Raw genomic sequence first — 12,086 nt, 5'->3', positions numbered from 1 at the left:
AGATCTATCCTCCAAAGCAGCCATTTTCTCCAGGGGAACTGATCTCTGTCATCTGGAGATCAATTATAACAGTGGGAGATCTCCAGGTCCCAGCAGGAGATGTCCAGGTCCCACCTGGAAATTGGCAACCCAAGGGGAAAGTCAGCTGCACAGCAGGGGGTTGAAGAGAATGGTTTGATGGCTGGTGGGCCAAGATTGGTAACAATAGTTCCCCAGGAGGAAATGGCTGGTTTCAAGGGTGGAGTCTATGGTGCTGTACCTGTCTGAGGTCCCACCCCTCCTCAAACCTCACCCTCTCCGGGATCCACCCCTCAAATCTTCAAGAATTTCCATACCTAAAGTTGGCAGCTATCTCCTCCCCTCTCAGCAGCCTCTTCCTAGGCAAAATTCTGTCTTTCTCATTAGCAGGTAGCAAAGCAGCTTACTTCATTTCCTTTGGCTTTCTAATCTGTACAGCAACTCTGTAAGGTAGGTTAGGCAGAAAGTCTGTGGCTGGTCCGAAAGCACCCAGGCAGTTTCCATAGGGATGCTCCTGTTGAACAGGAGCAAGCAGCCAGGGTTAGTGAAGTAATGCCAGTCAGGAGGCATGAAGTCACCCTGAAAGTGTTGGCAGGCCTAGGGTTGGTAACAAAGACAGATTGATGCAAAGGAGGATGGAAAAGTCTCCATATCTCTATTTTGCCTTAAATTGGTTTTGATGCCAGCAGAGTGAGAAAATGCCAGAGGCTCTGGGTGGGTGCCCCATGGTAAATGCACCAAACAATTCCTAAAGTTTTTCCATAACACTACTCTGTCTATAAATCCTTTTCTACACTCACAGCATCCCCTGCCAGAACACAACTAATCCCCAGTACTTTGAATTAGTACCAGAGCTTTTTTTGCCTTGTGATATTCTGCTTGTGGTGTGATCTGTCTTTTTTGTGGTGTGCCATGGTTCTATTATTGGGTTTGTTTCTTTTGAAGGGGAAATATTGTGAGTGAGGACATATTTTACCTCAGAATACACCAGGTCGCATAAGCAACTGACAGTTCCAACTGAGGTGCGGAATGGAGTGAAGTCCATTTCCATATGCAAATGACCTTGAAATGCTGGCCCAATCAGAGAAGAGTGGCCTAGGCTGCAGTGGGTGGGAGAGAACTCAGGCAACGCAGCTAGTGGATAGGGACAGCTCCTGAGTGACATATCAGGGAGCCAACTGATTTTGCCAGGCATAGAACTTTGCCACCCCAACTGGCTTTTATATTTATATAGAGAGATATACCAGGAGAGCAGCTTTAAGCAACAAAGACCCTTTTTACAGATATAAGGTAAAATAGAAATAGATTTTGGCCTTCCAGTTTGGTCGTTTGACAGGCAAGGACAGAACAAACTTCCTAAAATAATAGGTGCTTGGGAAAGGTCAGCTTATTAATCGAAATTAATGTACAATGTATTTATCCTGCTTAGCCTCACACAATCACTACATAGTCATTCTGATGGATGTGGAGTGAGAGGGAATAATTTGGAAATTCCCACAAATATTCTCTATAAAAATTCTCTAAACTTTCAGAGAGCATCAGCATGATGATTTCTCTTTTCTCTCATTTTAAATGCACTCAGCTGTTCTCAACATTCTGTCTCTTCTGGAGAAAATTCATTTCAACTCAGGACATGTAAAGATTCCCCATCATCACTTTTGGTTAATTTACAAAGTTACATTTTCTGCAGACATGGGAGATAGGTGTCACTGATAGTACTGATAAAACTAAAGCCACATAAACAGCTTCATGACCAATTTGCAACTAGATCTTCTATGGCCCCTGCCACATGGGGCGGAAAGGGACGGGCTGAAGCGCGGCTTCTGAAAGCCGCACCAAAAGAAACACGCCATGGCGGGATCACATTGATCCCCTGAGCCATGGTGGATTCCCTCCCCGGCACGATCAGATGCTGGGGGAAGCGACGGAGGGGAACGGGAGACTGCCGAACTGCGCATGTCTGAGCATGCGCAATTCAGGCAGGAGCCGGGGATGCGCTGGTAGAAATCCCACGGCCGGCGTTGATGCGGCCGTTGTGGATGAACCACCTCAGTAGGTGGTTCAGTTTTGATGCATTTTTTCGGGGGAAGGGCCGGATCGGGGACGGGTGCGCAACGCTGCCCAGATGTTGCAGTGGGATCACGCCCATTTGCTCCGGCCCCAATCCGGCCCACTCCCGGCCCAAAACCCCTTGTGTGGACAGGGCCTATTATTAACTGTCTAGGGCAAAGAATGAGTTTCCCCCATTTCCTTGATTTTTTTTTTTAAAGAACACTCACCTGGTGCTTCATGCAATTACCATCATTGTGCCAAATAATACATTTCTGGTATATAGCATTTGGTGGACAACATTTAGTTTGACATTATTCTTTCTTCTTATTACTGGAATTATTAACACAGGCTTACCAAGTACTTACCGCGATTTGGCTGGGGACACATACTTCTTCTCAGGACCATTCCCGCATGGAAAACAGATGTGCCGCACCATGCCATCGCCAGGAAGTGATGCCGGGTGATGCTCTGGCAATGGGGCTGGAAACTCGATGGTACCATCGAGTTTCCAGCCCCATTGTCAGAGCGTCGCCCAGCGTCACTTCCTGACGACAGCATGGTGTGGCATGGGTGTGTTACAGGGAGGAATGTTCCGGCCGGGGATCATGTGTCCCCTGCCGAATCACAGTAAGTACTTGGTAACCCTATATTAACACCAATTATTCTTTCTTCTTATTATTGGTATTATTAACACTTACCATTTGTATAACACTGTTTGTGTTGAAAGTACTGCACTGTAACCCTTACAACAGTCCTGTAAGCCAGGCCAGTATTATTATCCCTATATCTTAAATGGATGGCTGTGGTCTTTCACCTTTTGAAGTAAGTTTTGAACTGGTGACCTCTCAGAATCACAGCTTATTCTCTTAGTGAGCAATACTAAGCAGCTCTATTCTGAATGCATTACTTAGGTCTATTCAATAGGACTCAGTCCTAGGAAAGTGTTCTTAGGATTGCACTGTAAGGTACTAAATTGCAGCCCTTCAGTCAACCAGTGGGTTGTTGTGCCATTTAATCAGAAATTATAAGCAAATTTCTATTTTTTGAGGATTCCAGATGGTAAAGGATCACTTGTATTCAATGAGTGGATGCTTTGCCATTTAATGAAATGGTGGTGGTAGTAGGGCAATACATAATTTACTTCAAGGCTTATAATTCTGTGGTTTCCTGAGCTTTTAATAGCTGGGCAGAGCAAAGAGGTAAATGATAGGACTATCATGCTGAAGAATTAAAAAAGGCACTTTCTTCTAGATTTTCTAGTTTCATGTAGAAAATACTTTTCACTTTCAAAAAATTAAGAGGATTCCACAGTATATCTGAAAAGTAGCCTTCTTTATAGCATTTAATAGGATTATACTATTGATTCCATCTTTACAATACTAGCTAGTAGTTGGTACTTGTGAACTGTAGACTATTATGTGGCTGAACAGAAGGGAAGGAGGATTAATCTCTAAAAGAATAAGCAGCTTTTCCTTAAACTCCCATGAACCAAGCCTTCATACCTACTAACTTGATAGCCACTCTCAGTTCCTAAATGCCAAACAAATCAAAATACCAATCTGTTGCCACTGTGACACACTCCAAGACTGAAGTATGTTCTCCGGGGTATTAAAAATTGTATGTACTTGAATTGGGAAGCAATTGCAATGGTGCTTGTTAAGTGGCATAAATTGCTTGAAAATACAGTGCTCTAATTTATCCCTCTCATGGATCGCTGCCTTGTCCCGGCGAGGGGGCTTGCTTGGCTCAATGAGGCTGTGGGCTATACCATGGAGGACCACCCAGAATGGACAGGCCACAGTGGAGAACTCAGACAAAACACGATCCATTGGAGAAGGAAATGGCAACACACTCCAGCATCCAAGAAAACCCCATGGACAGTAACAAAAGGCTAAAAGATATGACTCCAGGAGATGAGCCCCTCAGGTCGGAAGGTGTCCAAAATGCTACTGGGAAAGAGCAGAGGGCAAGTACAAGTAACCCCAGAAAGAATGAAGTGGCCGGGCCAAAGCTGAAAGGACGTTCAGCTGTGGATGTGTCTGATGGTGAAAAGAAAGTCCGATGCTGCAAATAACAATACTGCATAGGTACCTGGAATGTAAGATCTATGAATCAAGGTAAGCTTGACATGGTCAAAAATGAGATGGCAAGACTGAACATCAACATCTTAGTCCATCAGTGAACTAAAGTTGATGAGAATGGGCAAATTTAACTCAGAGAACCATTATATCTACTACTGTGGCCAAGAATCCCACAGAAAAAATGGTGTGGCCTTTAAAGTCAACAAGAGAGTGAGAAAGGCAGTAATGGGATACAATCTCAAAAATGACAGAATGATCTCAGTCTGAATCCAAAGCAAACCATTCAACATCACAGTAATCCAAGTCTATGCCCCAAACCACTGATGCAGAAGTGGCTGGACTGGTTCTATGAAGACCTACAACACCTCCTAGAACTAACACCAAAAAAAAGATGTCCTCATCATCACAGGGGACTGAAATGCTACTGTAGGAAGTGAAAAGCTAACCGGAATAACAGACAACTTTGGCCTTGGAAAACAAAATGAAGTCGGGTAAAGGCTAACAGAGAACATGCTGGTCATAGCAAACACCCCCTTCCAACAACCTAAGAGGTGATTCTACACAAGGACATCACCAGAGGGGCAAAATTGAAATCAAATTGATTATATAATTTGCAGTCAAAGATGGAGAAACTCTATCCAGTCAATAAAAAAAACAAGATCAGGAGCTGACTGTGGCTCAGATCATGAGCCACTCATTGCAAAATTGAGACTTAAATGTAAGAAAGTTGGGAAAACCACTAGGCCATTCAGGTTTGACCTAGATCACATCCTTTAGGAATATACAGTGGATGTGAAGAACAGGTTTAAGGGACTAGATTTGATAGACAGAGTGCCTGAAGAACTATGGATGGAGGTTCATGACATTGTACAGGAGGTAGCAATCAGCACCATCTCAAAGAAAAATAAATGCAAGAAAGCGAAGTGGCTGTCTGATGAGGCTTTACAAATAGCTGAGCAAAGAAGGAAAGTGAAAGGCAAAGGTGAAAAGGAAAAATTTACCCAACTGAATGCAGATTTCCAGACAACAGCAAGGAGAGATAAGGAGACCTTCATGAATGAGCAATGCAAAGTAATAGAGGAAAACAATCGCATGGGAATGACTAGCGATCTCTTCAATGCAAAGCTGGCAAGTCCTTAAAGGACAACAACAGTAGGGACCTAACAGAAGCAGAAGATATTAGGAAGAGGTGGCAAAAGTAAACAGAAAAACTGCAAGAAGGAGCTAGATGTCATTGACAACCACAAAAACAATCGCATGGGAATGACTAGCGATCTCTTCAATGCAAAGCTGGCAAGTCCTTAAAGGACAACAACAGTAGGGACCTAACAGAAGCAGAAGATATTAGGAAGAGGTGGCAAAAATACACATAAAAACTGCAAGAAGGAGCTAGATGTCCTTGACAACCACAACGGTGTGATTGCTGACCTCGAGCCAGACATCCAAGAGTGCGAAGTCAAATGGGCCTTAGAAAGCATTACTAACAACAAAGCTAGCAGAAATTATGGTATCCCAGCTGAGCTATTCAAAGTCTTAAAAGATGATGCTGTTAAAGTACTGCACTCCATATGCCAGCAAATTTGGAAAACACAATTCCAATCTCAAAGAAGGGCAATGCTAAGGAATATTCAAGCTATCACACAATTGCACTCATTTCACATGGTAGCAAGGTCATGCTCAAGATCCTACAAGCTATACTTCAGCAGTACGTGGATAGAGAACTGCCAGAAGTACAAGCTGGGTTTCAAAGAGGTAGAGGAACTAGAGATCAAATTGCCAACATTTGCTGGATTATAGTGAAAGCAAAGGAGTACCAGAAAAACATCTACTTCTGCTTCATTGACTATGGTAAAGCCTTTGATTGTGTGGACCACAACAAACTATGGCAAGTCCTTAAAGAGATGGGAGTACCAGACCACCTCACATGTCTTCTGAGAAACCTGTATGAGGGTCAAGAAGTGACAATTATAACTGCACATGGAACAACTTGATTGGTTTAGAATAGGAAAAGGAGTATGGCAAGGATGTATATTGTCACCCTGCTTATTCAATTTATATGCAGAGTACATCATGCAAAATGCCAGCCTGGATGGAAAACAAGCCGGAATTAAGATTGCCGGGAAAAACATCAACAACCTCAGATATGCAGACGATACCACTTTAATAGCAGAAAGTGAAGAGGACCTAAAAAGTTTCTTTCTCAGGGTGAAAGAGGAGAGCACAAAAGTTGGCTTGAAACTCAACATCAATAGAACTAATATCATGGCATCCAGCCCCATCACTTCTTGGCAAATAGAAGAGAAAGTCATGGAAGCAGTTCACGTTCCTGGGATCCAAGATCACTGCTGATGGTGACTGCAGCCATAAAATTAAAAGATGCCTGCTCCTTGGGAGGAAAGCAATGGCAAACCTAGACAGCATAATAAAAAGTAGAAACATTACACTGCCAACAAAAGTCCGCATAGTCAAAGTGATGGTATTCCCAGTAGTAATGTATGGCTGCGAGAGTTGGACTATAAGGAAGGCCGAGCATTGAAGAATAGATGCGTTTGAATTATGGTGCTGGAGAAGACTCTTGAGAGTCCCTTGGACTGTAAGGAGATCAAATCAGTCAATCCTCAAGGAAATCAAACCTGACTGTTCCCTGGAAGGACAGATGCTGAAGCTCAAATACTTTGGTCACCAAATGATAAGGGAGCACTCACTGGAGAAGACCGTGATGCTGGAATGATTGAAGGTAACAGACGAAGAGGACAGCAAAGGATGAGACGGTTAGACTGTGTTACCGATGTAACAAACCTGAAATTGAGCAAACTCCAGAGGATGGCAGAATACAGGAGAGCCTGGAGTGATGTGGTCCATGGGGTCGCGAAGACTCGGACTTGACTGTGTGACTGAACAACAACATTTTATCACAAATGTTCACAGAAAGGAGAATTGTCCCATAAAGAAAATAAATGATGTCTTAGGGTAGAAACACAAATTACAAAAATTATATGAGAAGACAAAAAGTGTGGTGGCAGAAACCAACTCACATTGTGGGATGAGCATTTGTAGGCCATAATAGATTTTGCCAGATGCATTAAGTGGATCAATACAGTGAGCTCTTTTCACACTTTGACCTGTTAGCATAATAGGTAATTACAGATAATGATAAAACTGATATGTAGGTAGCTACTTTCAAGATGTAAGTTGTCACTCTATGCCTCTAATTACATGTGAACGTTTAATAGAAGAATATATTACATAAGAACCCTGCTGAATCTGACCAAAGATCCTGTTTTCCACAGTGGCCAACTGCATGTCTCCAGCTAGCTTCTAGATACATCCCTAAGTAAGTCCTAACTTCCCTCATCTCCCACCAGTTTCCAAGTTGTGCTTAGCAGCTCTAGAAGAATAACTTGGAATACAATAAGTGGGCTTTTCAATAGATGAATGGAAAACTATTTCTACAGAGGGGGGTATTTGTCCTTCTCCCATAATATTTAGAACTTAGGGACATCCAATGAAGCTGATGAGCAATAGGTACAGGACAAACAAAAGGAAACATTCAACAAGCAATTAATTGTGGAATTCACTGTCAGTGGAGGTAGTCATGGTTATGAATACAGATAGTTTTAAATGAGGAGTAGGCAGCTTCATAGAGGATAGATCCATCCATGACTACTAGCCATGCTTAGTAAATAGAAATAAAATATTTTTGTCAACAAAAAACCTAAGTACATGCTTGTGTGAACCCTGAAAAGACATCATGAAGTGTATCCTGTCCTTTGTATGTTTCTGGGAGACCACACTAAACTTGTAAGCACTTCTCTTGCTAGAAAAAGCATTTCCAAGATTTATAGCTGAAACAATAGCTGTAGAGGTTCAGCCCCATTGTATTTATTGGCGGTATTGTTGAGCTCATGGCATCCTTTGATTAACTGCCGCCAAAGGCATATTTTGTAACTAGATCCGTGTCATAGTTCTCTTTGTCACTGCATTTCATAAAGTTCTACTGGGCCCTTAGGGAGGGCGAGAGCAAAAACATTCACTTAACAACAGGTGTGTAGACAAGAAGTGAATGTAATGACTAACTGGCTGCCATTGGGGATTTATTTCCAAATCTCTTGACTTCTGCCCTTCTTCACATAATACTGAATGATGCCTTTCCATGACCTAACTGTTTGCTGCAGAGTGGTGACTTTTGGAATAAATATAACTGAAGTCACAAAACATCACATAAGTTTAAAAATAGGTTCAGTTCGACCCCTAAAAGTTATCTCCCCCCTCCCAGGATACTTCTTTTTCTTCTGGTTATTGATATTTACATTGACTTTGAGTCCCCCTGACCTGGGATCCAAATATGTGAAAGGCTGCCTCTCTTTCTCATGAGCCTGTGTACCAGATGTTCATTTCAGGTTGTCATGTCTTTGATAAAGGTAGCATACACTTCTGTAGCCTCTTGTCATGTATTTTCCACCAGAACATCTATTTTATGGAAGTGGCTGCCAGAAGTGGTTTGAATCAGGAGGCCAGGTCCTTCTGCCCTGAGCCCTGCCAATCCTACTGCTGCTTGGTGGAGCAGCAGGAACAAAACTGGGAGGAAAATCAGTGTTACGCCAATGATGCAACATCACTGTTGGTACAAATCCATAAGTGACTTCACTGCATCGGGGTGACAGTCTAGGATTCACCCAAAACTCTATGGCAAAACCCTACGGTTTCAGGCAAATCCTAAAGGGTTGCCCTGATGCTGTGATAGCACTTCTGGGTTTGCACTAGAAGGGATGTTGCAACTTTAGCACAACATCAATCATCAGGATTCTGCCCTCACTTTTCCCAGGGGTTGTCAGCGCTGGGCTGGCAATTCTATGTTTGCAAGGTGCCATCTTCGCTGGCTTTTCAAAAGACTGTAAGGCAATTTTTATTTAAACAACCCTTTTATTGATTCCTTCTTCTTTTTTTAAAAAAAACCACCAGATGCTACTAATTTACTCCATGTTGACCAGTATGTTAAGGTGTTAATGTGAATGCTGGAGGTTTTTATGTCTTATTGCATTTGGTTTCAAATATGTATATTGTTATAAGCTGCCTTGAGCTAATGAGAAAAGCTAGGGAAATGTTTTTGAAAACTAATTATTTAAATAAATATTTATTTTGTGATTATCCCATTTCTTAAAAAAATAATACTGCTTGAGTTAAAATATTAATACTCCACCTTTCTATGTAAATATATCTATATACTAATTTCAACAGTGCCTTCTGCATGTGGATACTTATTTTCCGCCAACAGAAGAAGAGGAAGAAGAGAAGAGATTGGATTTATACCCTGCCCTTCACTCAGAGTCTCAGAGCGGCTTACAAACTCCTTTCCCTTCCCCTCCCCACAACAGACACCCCGTGAGGTGGGTGGGGCTGAGAGAACTCTGACACAAACTGCTCTTTTTCAAGGACAGCTGTGCCAGAGCTTGTGACTGACCCAAGGTCACATCAGCAGGTGCAAGTGGAGGAGTGGGGAATCAAACCCGGTTCTCCCAGATTAGAGTCCGCACACTTAACCACTACACCAAACTGGCTCTCCTCTACACCAAACTGGCTCTCAACAGAGGGCTCACTTTCCCCAACAGGTTTTTCTACAGACGCAGGGGACTCTATGGTTCTGCAGAAAAATCCAAAAAGTTTTAAAAAAAACTTTAGGAGGGTTGAATTCCCCCCAATACCTTTTGAAATGGCTCTCACAGGGACCTACTTCAGGCTCTGCCTGCATCAATAGTGAGGGATTAGAACATTTGGGGGTGGGGCTTCTAACTGATTCTGTCAGTAAAAGGCAGGGGAAAGGCCCTTTCCAGGCATATTTTGGCCATTCATGGAGGGATCCTTAGGGCCAGGCCTGACAAGAGTTGTCAGTGCCAGGCTGGGAAATTCCTAGAGATTTTGTGGTAGACTCTAAGGAGGGCTGGGTTTGGGGAAGGGAGAGGCCTCAGCTGGATAAAATGCCACAGAGTCCATCCTCCAAAGTAGCCATTTTCTCCAGGGAGACAGTTGTAATTCTGATGAGGGTCTCCAAGCCCCATTTGGAGGCTGGCAACCCTAGCCTTGACAGCAGCAGTCTAGGGTTGCCAGGTCCCCCCAGCTACTGGCAGGGGATGGGGGGGTAAGGTTGCCAGATCCTGGCTGGGAAACTCTTGGAGTTTTGGGGATGGACCCTGAGGAGGACAGGGACCTCAGTGAGGTACAATGCCATAGAGTCCACCCTCCAAAGCATCAGTTTTTTTCCACAGGAAGATATGTCTAGTCTGGAGATGAGCAGTAATTCCAGGGGGTCCCCATGTCCCACCTGGAGGCTAGCATCTCTAGGCAGCACCCTCTGGGTGACTTGATAACACCTGATTTTCATGACTCAACTAGGCCTGGCTGCTTGCTACTATTCAATAGCAGCCACCGTATGAAAGCCAGTGTGGTGTATCAGTTAGAGGTTCAAAGTAGGGTCTGCCAGACCCAGGTTCAGATCCCCATCTTGTGGTGGAAGCTGACTCGGTGATTTTGGACTAGTCACATACTTGCAGCCTAACCAACCTCACAGGATAGTTATGCAGATAAAAAGTAGGAAAAGTAGTTAATTTTCCTAGGTAGAGGCTTTGGGGAAGGGGGGTGGAGACAGAAAGCTGAAGACAGAGAGACAGATAAAGGTAGGTTGGCTGTTGGGTGGGAAGGAAATAGGGTTGCCAACTTCATACACTGGAGACCATACACTGAACATGAGTCAGGATTGTGATGTGGTAGCTAAAAAGACAAATTCATTCTTGGGCTGTATCAACAGAAGTATAGTGTCCAGATCACGTGAAGTGATGGTATTGTTGTACTCTGCTCTGGCTAGACCTCACTCTAGAGTATTGTGTTTAGTTCTGGGCACCACAATTTAAGAAGGATATAGACAGGCTGGAACATGTCCAGAGGAGGGCAACAAAGATGGTGAGGGGTCTGGAGACCAAGTGCTATGAGGAAAGGTTGAAGGAGCTGGGTATGTTTAGCCTGGAAAAGAGACAACTGAGAGGTGATATGATAACCATCTTCAAGTACTTGAAGGGCTGTCATATAGAGGATGATGCAGAGTTGTTTTCTGTTGCCCCAGAAGGTCAGACCAGAACCAATGGGTTGAAATTAAACCAAAAGAGTTTTTGGCTAAATATTAGGAAGAATTTCCGGCCAGAGTGGTCTCTCAGTGGAACAGGCTTCCTTAGGAGGTGGAGGGCTCTCCGTCTTCTGAGGTTTTTTAAGCAGAGGTTAGATGGCCAACTGACAGCAATGCTGATTATGTTAACTTAGGAAGTTCATGAGCGGGAGGGCAGGAAGGGTTGCATGAGTGCTTAGTTCTCATGGCTCTTTTTACATGCCCAGGGAAATGCCAATCACTATTTTGAGGACAGGAAGGAATTTTCTCCAGGCCAGTTTGGCCAGGGATCCTGGATGGTTTTTTTTTTTTTGCCAACTTCTGGGCGTGGAGCAGGGGGTCACAGGGGTTGTGTATGTGTGTGTGTGTGTGGCAGTTTAGTTATGTATTTACTGCATTGTGCTGGGTGTTGGACTAGATGACCCTGGAGGTCCCTTCCAACTCTATAATTCTATACATGTCCCCATAAGCCTTCCCCTAACCCATATGAGAAAGTTCCCCATGTAGAACTAAAATTAAAGGAAAATCTACAGCTATAGTATAGAGCTGCATCTAATTTGCATTTAATACTGTGACTCTTGGGGAAAAAAGTTTTGGCATTACCCCAAAGGATAAAATGTGAAGCAAGCTGGGTTTTCATAATTTTCGTAGAAAATAATTCATTGCACTAGTTACTTCCATTCATTTATTAAGTAAACTAAACAAGCACTTAATAGGCATAGTGGAGACATGTCCATCCTCGCTGACTATTACTTGGAGTATATAAAAAACTCCATAACAAG

This window comes from Gekko japonicus, unplaced genomic scaffold (assembly GCF_001447785.1).
Source record: "Gekko japonicus isolate JY-2015 unplaced genomic scaffold, Gekko_japonicus_V1.1 scaffold380, whole genome shotgun sequence".
Classification (NCBI taxonomy): Eukaryota; Metazoa; Chordata; class Lepidosauria; order Squamata; family Gekkonidae; genus Gekko; species Gekko japonicus.
The sequence above is the reverse complement of the archived record's forward strand: the minus strand, read 5'-3'. Positions refer to the sequence as shown.